Here is a 14,393-nt window from a genome sequence, read left to right on the forward strand (position 1 = left end):
TTACACCACTGAGAGACTTTCAGTTCTACCCCCTGCTTGAATCATGGTAGAGCCAGGAAGGGACAGTAATCTGATATATAGCAGCTCGGCTCCATATTGAAGTTGTGGGGGCGATCATTACTGCATAGGCTTTTAAGGTGGGTCTATATGACATTTCTCCAAAGTCTTAATTGAATTTTTTTTTCAGGACACTCACCGAGGCCACAGCCCTGACCTAGAGGGCTTCCATTTCAGGAACCGCTCAAACCTAACCTCAAGATACTTATATTAATTCACTGATACTAGATTAGTAGGGCCTAAATACTATCTAAATTTACCTTCTTTCTTCCCAAAGCATAGCACCCTGGTTTCGTCCATATTCCCCGCAAATGTTCGTAGCTACAATATTTCCTAAGCACGTCCAATTTCCTTTGCAGACCTATTTTAGTTTGATCTAGAATGACAAGAGCATCAGCATACAGGCGGCATGCCACACATTTGCCATGTACTCTGGGGCTAAACCCTTTGGCATCCGATAGTAAAGTGGGCAGATCTGCGACAAATAAAGAGATACTTATATTAATTCACTGATTCTAGATTAGCAGGGCCTAAATACTATCTAAATTTACCTTCTTTCTTCCCAAAGCATAGCACCCTGGTTTCGTCCATATTTACCGGAAAAGTTTTATAGCTACAATATTTCCGAAACACGTCCAATTTCCTTTGCAGACCTATTTCAGTTTGATCTAGAATGGAAAGATCATCAGCATACAGGAGGCATGCCACATGTTTGCCATGTACTCTTGGGCTAAACCCTTTTGCATCCGATAGTAAAGTGGGCAGATCCACAACAAATAAAGAGAAGAGTAACAGGGCTAATAAGCATCCATGCCTCAGCTCATTATTAATTTGTATTTTTGTGTCATGGTCCCCTCTGTATCCATAATGACCTGAGCCCAATTCCTCTTGTGTAGCTCCTGAATTGGTCTTAAGAGGTCTTTTGGGATATCATATTTTATCAATAGTTCCCAGACATGCTCCCTGTCTACCAAATCAAAGGCTGCGCTGAAGGCTACAAAGCAGCAGAATAAATTCCCCCTCTGCTTGACAGACTTCCACTGTATAGTCCAGAGCGCAAAGCAATGGTCAATTGCAGAATGACATTCTTTGAAACCACACTGTTCTGGGGGCACAATATGATTCAAGTCGACCCAATCTTTCATCATACCAAGATTATTTTTGGAAATACCTTTTCTGCCATGTCAAGCAGATTGTTCAACCTATATTTTTTGGGAGTTTTGTATGTCCCTTTTTTTGACTGGGTCTAATAATTGCACCTTTCCACTTTTCAGGGATCTTCCCCGTATCTACAATCTCAGAAAATATCTTATACAAAAGTACTGCTGACCACTCCAGGTGGGTTTTTATAATTATTGTAGGGAGGTTATCAGGACCGGCTGCCCAAGTCAATGTTAAACTTTCAATAATTTTTCTAATATTACATAATGAAAATTGGGACCTCAAGTGCTCATCCACTTTTCACCAGGGAATTGATCTTGTTACTGACTCCTCTTTTTTCATCATATATCTCCTCCAAATATTCCTTCCAAGCCTCTTCTTCCACCCCAGAGTTCATCGTGCCCTGTGTTTTTTCTGACCCTTCTCATACTAATGTGGTTTCAATTGCTTCTAGCAGTTGTCTGCAACACCACTCTGTATGGGCTCTTTTCTGGCCCTAATTAGGGTTTTATACATTCTCTTTAGCTTCACAAGGGCATAATAACTTTTGGTTTCATATCTTACTTAAAGGTTTCTTTCCCCTTTTCTTATCTGTGCCTTTACATTCTTGATTCCTCAGTAAACCATTTATTTTCCTTACATTGATTACTCAATACCTTCTCACTCCTTGTTCCCTTTCCCTTTAGATCTACCCTGAGACACTGTACCACCTGACTGGTTATATTCTCATACAATTCCATCTGTTTTGCTGGGGCATCCTTCAGTATTGTATTTTGCTGAAAGTTGATTATTTTTTCCCTACATTCATCTGTTAGTCTAGGTGTAAACTGCTTTGGCTAATCCATCTGTGGAGGGATCACCATTTCACTCTGTATCCTTTTACCTCAAATTAGTTTTAATTTATCGAGATGGTGATAACTTTCCTCTTAAGACCCCACTTGGAAGTCCCTTATTTTCTCAAAATTACAGGCGTGCATAAATATATAATCAATTGGGCATAATTGCTGGCCAACCTTGAATGTCTAACATGCTCGGCTATAATCCTCCATTCTACCATTCAAACAAAACAAGCCCCTTGAACCAAGGTACTTTCCTGTTTCTAAATCTCGTTTAGACCCTTCAGTTTTGGTGAAGTTTCCCACCTTTATATTATATTAACTTAATATTTATTTCGACCAGGAGTCCACTTTATTTGGGTTTAACTTATGGTTCAGATCCCCCATCAGTATCAAAATATCTTTGTTGTGAGTTTCACATAGGTAGTCCACATCTTCCTTCTTCCTTCCCATTTCAGACCTATACTCCTCGAGACCCCCATATGTATGCATTTACTATTATCATGTTGTCATTCTTGGAATATGAGTCCCAAAGACCCACCTTACGAGCCACACACACCATTTACATCTTACTACTAAAGGTGTCACCTTCCTAGCTATTCTGGTGGATATCGAGCTAATCATCCCCCCTGCAGGGCCTCCTAGCCAGCTCCTCTTAGCAGACTTTTTTACCTACACATACCCTTCGATTGTGGGAGTTTCATTGCACAGCCATGTTTCTTGCAAGCACACAATCTCATAAATATTTATTCTTTTTTTTGATTTTGATATTCTACTAAACCCATCAGTCAGTCAGTCAGTCAGTCAGAAATACTTTATTCGGTTCATATCAAAAACCACAAAAGTATACAGGTGTAAACATAAAGGTCCAAAAACACCAGAAAACACAATGACATTCAATACAGTTAAAAAAGAGAGTACCCAGTAGAAAATATATAAAATGCGGAAACATGGTATCATTTTAAAAGTGTATGCAATATGCCAGGATTATGAAGAAAAAAGAATAAAAACATTTTACAAGTTATCTAAAAAATTGCCATATACAATATTTCATCTAAGACCAATTAATCTTTTTGCTAAGTCCCATTAATATTCCAAGATAGAACCCCAAGGCTGTGCAATGACCCAGCATCCTAATCTATTTTACTTAGCCACTCCTCTTCTTCCTGGTTTGGCATCGAAGGGTTTATATATCTATTATCATGGCTCACATCTCTCCAGATTTTTGCGGACCCAACACCTGACACCGTAATTTTGATTATATCATCATTTTTATTCAATGCCTGAACTATTAGTCTTACTTGCCTTTGCCCTAATCCCGAATGTTGGCTCAGGAATGATTTTCCACGATTGCCCAATACAGTCATTGCATAATTCTAGGACTAAACAGATTCCCTCCTTGGAAAACTCATTTTCCCCTCTTATTAATGTTGATTTTACCAATCTTGAATACATCAGAACTTCCATAACCTCATTTCCTTTTTTATTCTGCATAAATCCTACTTGAAATCTTTTGTCTCTATTTCTTTTAGGCTAGCATAGTTTGAGAAGGTAAATAATGGTTGGGACCAATTTAATGGGAGTAAGTTTCTCATTCTTTTCCCACCTTTCCTACACAATGATGGTTCAAAGTATTGCCACAAGTTACTTCTATCTCTTATTCCTTCATCTGGAAGGACTTCTCTATCATTGCCCATATCCCCCCTACCCAGCATTTTCAGTGTCATGGTATTAGCTCCTTGTTTCATCTGATTGTCTTTCCTACTTAATCTACCTCCACCATCCTGTTTGTTTATGCTACCCTCTTTCCTACTCCTGTATAATGAAGCCCCTGCTCTTGGTCTACCTCGTAGTTTATTTCCTTCATCTTCATATCTCACGCCGCTTTCGGGCTCATTTGGGATTTTTGGTAGGGGCTTTCTCATTTGTATTTTTTCCAATCTCTTATTCCTAAAAACCACAACTTTTTTCCCCTGTGGTTTCTTTCTCCCTGCCTTTTCCCAAACCTTTACGCACTTCACCATACTCCTTGTCCTTGTCCTAGGTATATATTGTCTATATCTGATTGACTCACCAATTTTCTTGATGAGCATAGGACATCGGGAAGTAGACATGCTGTGTGCCCCTACAGACTGGGCGACTTTCTCTTTTACCACCAGCTGTTCTTGGATTTCCATATTTGGATTGTTACTTCCCACTGGTCTCACTATAGATGGCATGTGCTCACGGATTTGCTTAAGTTCCTAATGATCTTTAGCTGGTACTTTTGAGCTTTCAGAATATCATTGTTCATCACATATACTTCCAGAAGACCTTGCAATGTTGTTTGTAGGATCACCATTATATCGAGCATGGAGGCTGATGGGGATGCTGAGCTCTCTAAATTGAAAATGGAGTTCTGTACTGAGCCTGTGGTTATCTCGTTTACTGTTGCCTGGGATTGCTCCATACTCTTATCCCTCATCCCCTTCATTCTCTTATCGCTATTAGAGGTCCTGCCAATGTTCTATATTTCCAGCGTTCCCCTGCGGTATTTGTAGCCCTCCACTAGCCAGAGGGGCAAATAGCCGAGGTGATGAGGACAGTCTGTGTTCAAAAGAGAATTCATTTTGATTTGGAGATACTTGGCAACTTAAAATAGGTGGGCTGAAATCCAATGAGTTTGGGCTATTACGTCCAACATCGATTAGTTGCCCTACTCGAATTAAACCGAGGTCTGACAACAACTCTTTCCTTTTAAAATATTTGCCCACAAAGGGCCATATGTAGGTAAATACTATTTACCGATTCTAAAATACCAAATTTTACTGATTCGTTATTTTAGAATCGGTAAATTATATGTAGGTATAGAATCAGTAATTTTTACTGAATCGGTAAAATACGGTAATGAATGGGAATTACCGATTCGGTAAATACCGAATCGGTAATAGGGGGCACATATTCAAGGGTGGCAGGGTGTCACATTGACACCCTGTTGCACCCCTGAATCGTCAATGTGTGCACATGTAGAACACATACATGCTCTAAGGGCATGTATGCCTGCCACATCGCACTGTTGTAAAAGCAAAAAATTTGCTTTTTCTAAGGTTTTCGATATTTACCACCAACTTGTAGTTGGTGGTAAATAACGAATCCTTAACTCAGAAAAGCACTAACTTGAGTGCTCCCTACAAAACGGATTCAGTTGTTTACCGAATCGGTATGTTAAGAATTCGGTAATTTACTGATTACTTAAGTTACCGATTCGGTACAATACCCAATCCTACAATCATGCCACCTACATTCCAAATGCCAAATACCGGTCGGTAACGGCCGAAATTCGGTAATTTCGGCCGTTACCGACCGGTATTGGGCCTCCTACATATGGCCCAAAATCTTTTATGGATTTGGTAACTGATGCTCCTCCTTTGTCACGTTGCAGGGGGCTCCCATTCAGGGGTTGCTTACTAGTCGTCATATATGTTGACTTTTTTTATCTCTTTCCTTGGGGCTACCCCACCCTCTTCTTACCCTTTTTAATGCCCACCTATAGGCAGTTACCTGATCCCTTACAAGGTTTGCCTCTCCCAGGTGCCATCTCACACTAATATTTTGCACTTTTTCCCGGATGCTATCCCCACCCTTGTATCTCCAGTCTGATCGCTTACCTATGCTGCACCTGGTTTGCTCTGGGATGCTGTTCTCTGTTGCTGCCATCACCCAATCTCCAATTATCTCTGCTGTTGTTTTGCGGTTGTCTTGCCCAAGTTTGGAAACAGGTAGATATCGGGCTGATGATGCTGCTTATTCTATTGCTGACTCCCCCCCCCCTTTCTTGCCCTAAACCCTGAGGCTTACAGGCTGCCACGGGCTCTGTCGCACGTCATGATCTTCACTGACACAGTTGCCCGTGCTAGCCCTTCCTCAGGTAATAGCTCTCCATGTGAGCTAATGGACAATATAAAGCTGAGGCGAGAGGAGGAGGATTGTTGGCTACCTTCATCTGGAAACCTTGAATTCCGTATTTCTTTTTCTTCTCAAAATTGCTGTCTCCTTCCTAGATAAACTGCTACTTCTTGAAGTAGCGGCGTGACTGTATAGTTTCGGTATGGTGGTGGGTGGACAGCACAAGCGCGACAGAAACATGCATACATGCACGTCCTCATCAATGCTTTTGATTTTAGGCAGAAGAGGAAACAAATCGTAATTTAGACAGGTTTCGAAGCTTCCCTAGATGGGAATCTAGAGGTGCATTGCCAGTCAGAAAAGCCAAACGTCATCACTCAAGCTGATTGACACAGAAATCCCGGATTCGCTGTCTCAGGGGTTGATCCTAAACAAGGAATGACAATGCGACAATGAATGAATGGGGTTGGTCTTTAGCAGCACTATATGCATAATGTCCTGTGAACTGATGCCAAATGTGAATGCTATTCCAGCTGAGTAAAGGCTGCAGGGAGCTGACCCAAAGCTGCCCTTTCTATATATTATATTAAATGTTATTGTATTTATTACATAAGTACGGTTCATTTCTGACCGAGACATAAAAATTAACTAGGAAGCAGGAATTGGAAGGGGATGGACTAAAAAAAATGTGAGTTTCTCCCATTCTAATCCCCATCTCCTGGTTAATTTCTTCTGATAATGGAATGGGAAAGATGATGGGGTGAGCATCTCCTACAACCCTCCCTCCTGCTCACACCTCATGAAAAAATGTAATTGGGTTGGTGAGCCTGTCTGTGGAGGAGCTGGAGGCAGTGATAGTGGCCCTTAGTCTCACCTGTAGCCCTGCCTATCAGTTAGATCCTGAAGAGTGGCCTGAGAGGTGCTAGTGGACTCCTTCTCAGCCATTTGTGTGATGTCATATGAGACATCACAAGCATAACATGTTGGCAGTCTGGAACTTAGCACCGACTGTCATTTGCGAGTTTGTCAGTTCAGGGAAAGAACTGGGCACTGGCAAACTCCTTCCCACCATTCAAACCTATACAACGAGATTGCCCTCATTTTGGGGGACAGAAAAAGAGGGTTGAAAAAAATGTCAAATATAGATGTCACAAGAGCATCCAAAGACTTAAAGAAATTAAGGTAGGTATTTGTAGTGTGACATGTATTTTATAGCAAACTTACCAAGGTTGAAATGAGCATGAAGAGAGTAAAACAATGGATTTAACCCAGATCTGTGACTGGGGTTGAAGGTTTGACAATGTTCATCATTCCGTCCATCATCTTTTTGTGTTGCTACATGAAGAGAGTAGTACTGCATTCATTATTACCAACAAGAAATTCATTTGAAAAAAAATGGAGACTGAAGTGTTCTATTCCACAACAAACACAGTTGATGGACAGAATGTAGAACAATGTCATACATTCACCCCAGTACAAGGATCTGGGCCTAAATCCATTGTTTTTTTGCACTCCACACCACCCTGGGTTAGACACTGGCTATATGCACATCAGCTCTGACCCTGTGCCTCATGGGAACAGTCCAGTCCGAACTACCAAGCCATGTCTTTCCCAGACCGGAATCAAGCATCCAAGGACCGGTTTCTGGCTATCAGCCTTCATCAGCCTGGATAGCTTGACTCCAGTGGTGTGGAGAGCCTGGGACTCACGTCTGAGTATACCCAGCACACTCGGGGCAGAAGTGTTTTCTAGAAGGAGAGACCCATGATTGATTAAGCATTGATATCAATCTTTCCTCTACATCAAATGTGAATTTGTCTGTAAAGGGTATAAAGATTAAGACCACAAGAAACCTGTATGTATACATCCATCCAGTCATCCCTCTTTCTATTTGATAGACTTTGGTAGATGCAATCTTTCAGTTCTTGCTTAGGCCATCTTGAAAGTATTTTTCTTAAAGGAAAAGAAAAATAATTGCACGCGGGCTGCCATGGATTCAAGCAAGCCGGGCTGAAGACGGCTGGAATGCCAGAAACCGGTCCTCGGAAGCTTGTTTCCGGTCCAGGGAAGGCATGGCTTGGCAGTTCGGGCTAGACTCTTCCCATGAGGCACAGGGTCAGACTGATTTGCATATGGCCATGTCTGAACTGGGGTTGTGTGGAGTGCTAAAAAAGGATGGATTTAGGCCCAGATCTCTGTACTGGGGTGAATGTATGACATTGTTCTGCATTCAGTCCATCAACTGTGGTTTTTGTCATGCGTAGGCAGGCATGTGCAGTTGCAGTTTTAAAATATTTTTTCTCATGCTTTAAGAATAGCCATTTCTAAATGTCTGATGTGCTTTCATGTGGATGTGTGGCTGCAAGTGGGGGTAGGGGCTATGGGGAGGGGTTGAACAAGCATTTGTAAAGCCAATAGATGAAAGGGTTGAGTTTGCAATCTTTAAAGGATTTTTCTTAAAGCACATGAAAAATCTTCCCAAGATAGCTGCCTTTCATGTGCGCTTATCTTTTGACAACTATATGAGATTAATTATGTATACATTAACTATTTTGTGACATACCATTTGTCGTGTGTAAATGTATTGAATATAATTGTTTTGTGATACAGTATAGGTTTTGTTTAAATGTATTGAACGTGTATGTGTAGTTATATGCACAATAAGACACAATTTATTTGTTTCTGCACTGTTTTTGTATTAATGTGACATTCTGTCTAGTAGATGATGTGTCCTTTTTGTGATTAAAAGCATAATTTAAAAAAAAGATATAAAATAAAAAAGGCAAAATTCATTGCCAAGATAAACGTATTAATTTCTGTTTATCTTATTTTATATTAGTAATATGATTGAAATAATTTGAGGTTTAGGTAAATTTCTAGTTTTTTATATTGAGGCCCTACCTAGCCTCTAATCCTTAGGGCCAAACCCCTCCTGTCCATAAAGTTTTAGAGCGGGTAGTTACCCGAGTGGGTGTGGATGGACACTAAGGTGTCCATCTCATTACCTAACGATTTGATCGTCAGCAGTGGATTCGTCCACTGCGTAGTATGGCCGAAAAGGACACGCTGTCCTTCACAGAAAGTCATATTCAAAACTTAATTGCTTCTTGCCCTTTTCAGCTCTATTATTAAGTACCTCAGCGAAACAACAGAATGAGGCTGATAAGTTAACCTGTTTACATAAAAAACACATAAGAACTGAACTCCATGGCTACTTCCTTCTTCAACAACTGCGGGCAGGTACCATCCCTTGGGGAATCCAAGTAAAAAATATTCCGGTGATTTTCACAGAAGACTCGGAATATAAAAAAGGCTTTAGTTATATAAACACGCAGTGCAGTCGAGACATTATGGTGCATACCATAGACTCTGCCCAGAGACTATGTAGCCAAGAAGAGAAGGAAATTGAGGAACTTGTAAACGCCATTTCAGATAATCCAACAGTAACTGATGCCAAGGCTTTAATTGAAAAGATAGAGAAGGAGATTCAGACCTTCAAGGACTACACAATTAATGCTAAAACTGCCCAGTTTGAGATAGACTCAAAGTCATTCAAAATAGAACAGGTGCACCCGTTTCTAAAAGAAGATTATGACACACTGGCAGATTCAAGGAGAGCCTTAACTACTTTTCAAGGTAGATCCAAGAACAGATTTATAGGTTTCTCTGATACTTCATCATCGGACTCTTCACCTGACTCGAGACCTGGTAACTCAAAGAAACAAGGTACTTCCAACCAGTCTTTTTTAGCCAAAGGAGGCCAATCAAGGATTAGTTTCAAACAACCCTGGGAAATGAGGACACACAGCAGGTATTACAAGAACTAGATAATTCTACTATAGTCAATCTCTCTGATAAACAGCTTACAGTAGACGAAAAAGTAATTCTCAGTTTAGGGCTTAAGTTTGTCCCCAGCAGGCGGACTGATTGCACAAAATTGAAATTAGAGGCATTGGATTTTTGCCGCAAAATCAGGTTAAAATCTCATTTTGCAGGGGTTGAACCAACATTCAGTCAAGAAACAACTGGCCTGAGGGTCAAGTCTAAGTTTACTCCCACCCAAAACATACCAAAACAAATTTACACCTTTGATCAGGCGGTACTATCATCCATTACTAAGTTGGAAAAAGCGAAAGGCTTTGTACATAACAACATAAGTAAGGGCCAATTAACAGCGATTCATTACCTTAAGGCTGATGCCTCAATTGTGATAAAACAAGCAGATAAGGGCGGGGCGGTAGTCATCTGGCCCCGTCCTATGTATCTGACTGAAGGTAAACTACATGTTGAAAATCGTGAATGGTATAGACCAGTTAGAGAAGATCCTGTTTATGAAATACAGGATAAGATTGGGAAAATAACTAAAGCTGGCTGAGATCAAGGATTTCTGGGTCCCAAGGAGTTTGAATTTTTGAATAAAAAACAACCCAGAACCCCAGTACTGTATTTTTTACCTAAAATACATAAGAACAGCCAAACACCTCTGGGAAGGCTGATTGTTTCGGGCTGTGACTCTGTTTTAGAGCCAGCCTCGAAATACATCGACTTTTTCCTCAAACCGTTTCTACTGGGTGTAAAATCATACCTTAGAGACACGACTGATTTTATCACAAAAGTGGAGGGTAGACCATTTGACAAAGAGACACAAATAATGGTCACATTGGATGTAACATCCCTTTATACCCAAATCCCCCAAGTTGAGGCACTCCAAGTGATGGAACTGTATTTGGAGTCGAGGGAAAGACCACACAGGGGACCCACATCATTCATTATTGCATTGGCTGAAATATCCCTTCGAAGTAATTACTTCAAATTCGAGAATGAATTTTTTGTACAGATTAAGGGTACAGCAATGGGATGCCCTTATGCGCCAGAAATGGCAGTTTTGTTCATGGCCCAATACGAAGAGAGGTTCATATACAGCAAAAACCCCTTTTCAGGCAACATGCTTCAATGGTTGAGGTATATCGACAATGTCTGGCTCTTGTGGCAGGGGAGCCAGACTCAGTTGGATCAATTTTTTGACTGGATCAATACAAGCCACATCAATATTAAATTTTCTATTCAGTCCAGCAAGACGAGGATGACATTTCTTGACGTCTCAGTTAGCCCTGATGAACAAAAACGAACTACATCTTTGCATAAAAAAGAGACAGATAGAAACACTATACTTCACTATAAAAGTTCACACCCACAGTGTTTAAAAGAGAATCTTACGTACGGACAACTATTGAGGATCAGAAGGAATTGTACAGAATTGGTGGATTTTGACACTCATGCATAATCCTTTTGTAAGGAAATGGAAAAGAGGGGATATCCAAAAAAATTGTTAAAACACTCTAAGAAAAGAGCTAGATTTACCCCTAGAGAAAATCTACTACAGAAAAAAGATAAAGTAGAATTGGACAAACTTGTTTGTGTGACAACCGATGGGTCTCACACCAACAAGTTTAGACAAATCATTTTGAAAAACTGGCATCTGCTTGAGAATTTGAAACATCCAATGCCAAAACCTATTTTTGAAATGAAAAAAAACCTAAGTATAGATCAGCAGTTAATAAGAGCAGATACTATATTCCCAAACCTAAGAGTGACCTAATTACACAATAGAATTTGAAACCTGTCTGTGGACACCACATATGTGGCAATTGTGTGGCCTGTTCCGCAACGATAGAGGGTAATGTTTTTAACCATAATGGGATCAAATGGAGACATGACAGTTTTACAAACTGTAAAACGAAAAATGTAATTTACGCAGTGGTGTGCCCATGCAACAAAATATATATTGGCAAAACATGTCAACAGATTAACATGAGAATAACACAACACAGATCAAGGATCAGGAGAAAAGTTCTTACTGCTCCTATGGTCGAACATTGTTTGTCTGCCAATCACAGTGAAAATGAGTTCCAATGGACCATCCTGGCAGGGATTGACCCAAAACACCGGTCTCTATGCATTGAAAGTGCTCTGTTACGCAAAGAAGCTTATTTAATCATGACATTTTCCTAAACTCGGAGTGAGAGAGACATTGAAATAAACTCAGAAGCCCAAAAAGGTGAGCTATCTTTGTAATTATTCCAGTTCAGCCAAGCACTGTTCGTGTAGGAATCGGGCACTAAATTTGTCCTTGTTTTCCGCAGCTGCCCGATCTTAAATAAACAACGACTGGAATGGATAAATGAAAAATTCTCCCCCAGTTTGCAGTTCTTGACCGGCTAACGAGTAAGTAGTCAACTGTGTTTGTTTGGACATAATGTTTCCACACAACACATAGATATATGGTTAAACCGCCATTACCTGTTTTTTCAGAATTAAAGACCCGCGAGTGCTCTGATTCGAACAATACTGAAAGCTCAAGTGGATTGAATAAATACACCACCAACAAGGTAAATTTCCTTTCCAAAACGGCCGCTAATTGTAACCCAAAAGGCTTTTTGGACACAGTATCATTAAGAAATCGATATTTTGTTGCAGAGTGGCACCTACTGCGTAGAAGCACAATTCTAAGGCCAACAACCTACATTGGCACCATACAGGTATGTGGCCATGCACTGAATTAACAATAAAATGAGCGTCTAAGGTAGTGGGAAAGCGTTCTAAAAAATATTTTGTTTTTTGTCATAAACAGTATTTTAAAGAAAAGATTAATCCAGCCCTGATGAGAGTCCGGTAATCCACAAACCAGAACTCGAAACGCGTCGGCTATGACATTAAGTGGCAATGGAATTTAAGTCCTTGAATAACGAGTAAACTGATTTAAGTCCTCGAATGCTTAGAGTATTAGAACCATTTATTCTCTAAGTTCAGGGGTGTTTTAGTTGTTCAAAGTTTCTCAATTTTTGACAACAATATGAGATTAATTATGTATATATTAACTGTTTTGTGAAGTACCATTTGTCGTGTGTAAATGTATTGAATATAATTGTTTTGTGATACAGTATAGGTTTTGTTTAAATGTATTGAACATGTATGTGTAGTTATATGCACAATAAGACACAATTTATTTGTTTCTGCACAGTTTTTGTATTAATGGGACATTCTGTCTAGTAGATGATGTGTCCTTTTTGTGATTAAAAGCATAATCTTTAAAAAAAAGATATAAAATAAAAAGGCAAAATTCATTGCCAAGATAAACGTATTAATTTTTGTTTATCATATTTCATATTAGTAATATGATTGAAATAATTTGAGGTTTAGGTACATTTCTAGTTTTTGATATTGAGGCCCTACCTACCCTCTAATCCTTAGGGCCAAACCCCTCCTGTCCATAAAAAACGTTCAAATGCAGAGCAGATTGCGCTCTGTCACCAAGGCAAGATGCTTGTTTGCCTAGTCCTGCAGTCCTCGTTGCCGCCGGGGTAAACTATGGAAAGAACTGCAGGTCTCCATGCCTGTTCAGGACGTCGGCTTTGGAGGACACATGTCACTTCTGTTTGGTCCATGCGAGATCTGCGCTGCCTTAAAATATGCAGCTCAACTGACCAGCCTGTCTGTCGCAGTAGCACGCCTTTGGCACTACAATGTCACTCGTAAGTACACTGAAAACATGCATGTGTCACACATTACCAATATGAAAACTTGGCAGCTATGACATTTGGTTCGTCTGGAATGCAAGCTTTAATTATTGGTTAGTGCTGCTGGCTGCTCCGAAGAGGATATCACACCAAGCTCCTGCTGGAATGAATAATGAATGACCGTACTTCATGTCAATGAATATCTCATGAGCGTTAACAGATCCGACTTGGGTGCACTTTACGTAAGGTCCACACCAGGCCCAGGAGTTATCGAACGTGTTTCCTCTGCCGTGCTGAAGAGCTGCGGCTCGGCAGAGCGTGTTTAAAGTATTTATTTTATGTTTGCAATTTTATGTAGTGCGGACATGTCCTGAAGGCATCAGAGGGCTTTACAACGGTAGCAGGATACAAGGGTACAGCAAGTTACAGTTACAATAATTACGTTCGGACAGGCAGTTCACCATTTATGTTTTTAAGGGCGATTGGAGAATGTCCATGATGAAGTCCGCTATGAATGAAAAAGTTCTTCCCTTCTGTGCTGGTTTTTCAGGTGGATAATCAACAGCAGATTCTGCATTCATTGAAGTCCCCAGGCACCCACATCCTCCACATACCCCAGTAATACCAACCCCGGTGGTGGGTCTGCGAACCAAGATCACACCAGGAAGTCCTGGAGAATCGAACGGCCAAAGAAGCTGGCTCTCCGGACTTGGCTGTCCAGGCAGTAGTGCTTGGCAAACATATGCAGCGAGGCTCACGTAGCTGCCTGACAAATGTCCTGCAAAGGGACTCCCCATCCCAAGGCAGTAGTAGCTGCCATGGCCCGAGTGGAATGGGCTCGCAGTCCCACAGGAGGATCCTTTTTAGCCAAGGAATAACAGTCCTTAATGCACAAAACTACCCACTGAGAGATGGTTAGTTTGTGCACCACCCGCCC

The sequence above is a fragment of the Lissotriton vulgaris genome, chromosome 12, assembly GCF_964263255.1.
Source record: "Lissotriton vulgaris chromosome 12, aLisVul1.2, whole genome shotgun sequence".
In the NCBI taxonomy this organism is placed as follows: Eukaryota; Metazoa; Chordata; class Amphibia; order Caudata; family Salamandridae; genus Lissotriton; species Lissotriton vulgaris.